Raw genomic sequence first — 1,580 nt, 5'->3', positions numbered from 1 at the left:
ATTTAAACAGTCCCATATCCCCTAAAGAAATAGAAGCAGTCATTAATAGTCTCCCAACCAAAAAAAAATAAATAAATAAATAAAAAAAATAAAAAGGCCAGGACCAGATGGGTTTAGTGCGGAGTTCTATCAGAGCTTCAAAGAAGATATAATTCCAGTTCTTCACAAACTATTCCACAAATAAAAATAGAAGGTACTCTACCCAACTCATTATATGAAGCCACAATTACTCTGAAACCTAAACCACAGAAAGATCGAACAAAGATAGAGAACTGCAGACCAATTTCCATTATGAATATCAATGCAAAAATGCTCAATAAAATTCTCGCTAACCGAATCCAAGAGCACATCAAAACAATCATCCATCCTGACCAAGTAGGTTTTATTCCAGGGATTCAGGGATGGTTTAATATACAGAAATCCATCAATGTAATCCTTTATATAAACAAACTCAAAGACAAGAATCACATGATCATCTCCTTAGACGTGGAGAAAGCATTTGACAAAATCCAACACCCATTCATGATAAAAGTCTTGGAAAGGTCAGGAATTCAAGGCCCATACCTAAACATGATAAAAGCAATCTACAGCAAACCAGTAGCCAACATCAAAGTAAATTGTGACAAGCTGGAAACAATCCCACTAAAATCAGGTACTAGACAAGGCTGCCATTTTCTCCCTACCTATTCAACATTGTACTTGAAGTCCTAGCCAGAGCAATTCGACAAGAAAAGGAGATCAAGGGGATACAAATTGAAAAGGAAGAAGTCAAGGTATCACTTTTTGCAGATGATATGATAGTATATATGAGTGACCCTAAAAATTCCACCAGAGAACTCCTAAACCTGATAAACAGCTTAAGTGAAGTAGCTGGATAAAATTAACTCAAACAAGACAATGACCTTTCTTAACACAAAGGATAAACAGGATGAGAAAGAAATTAGGGAAACAACACCCTTCTCAATAGTTACAAATAATATAAAATGCCTTGGTGTGACTCTAACAAAGGAAGTGAAAGATCTGTATGACAAGAACTCCAAGTCTCTGAAGAAGAAATTAAAGAAGATCTCAGAAGATGGAAAGATCTCCCTTGCTCATGAATTTGCAGAATCAATGTAGTAAAAATTGCTATCTTGCCAAAAGCAATCTACAGATTCAATGCAATCCCCATCAAAATTCCAACTCAATTCTTCAATGAATTAGAAAGAGGAATCTGCAAATTCATCTGGAATAACAAAAAAACCTAGGATAGCAAAAACTCTTCTCAAGGATAAAAGAACCTCTGGTGGAATCACCATGTCTGACCTAAAGCTGTACTACAGAGCAATTGTGATAAAAACTGCATGGTACTGCTATAGCGACAGGCAAGTAGACCCATGGAATAGAATTGAACACCCAGAAATGTACCCACACACCTATGCTCACTTGTTCTTCGACAAGGGAGCTAAAACCATCCAGTGGAAAAAAGACAGCATTTTCAACAAATGGTGCTGGCACAACTGGTTGTTATCATGTAGAAGAATGCGAATTGATCCATTCCTATCTCCATGTACTAAGGTCAAATCTAAGTGGATCAAGGA

This window comes from Mus caroli, unplaced genomic scaffold (genome assembly GCF_978045245.1).
Source record: "Mus caroli unplaced genomic scaffold, Mus_caroli_1 scaffold_13, whole genome shotgun sequence".
In the NCBI taxonomy this organism is placed as follows: Eukaryota; Metazoa; Chordata; class Mammalia; order Rodentia; family Muridae; genus Mus; species Mus caroli.
Note: the sequence above shows the minus strand (reverse complement) of the source record.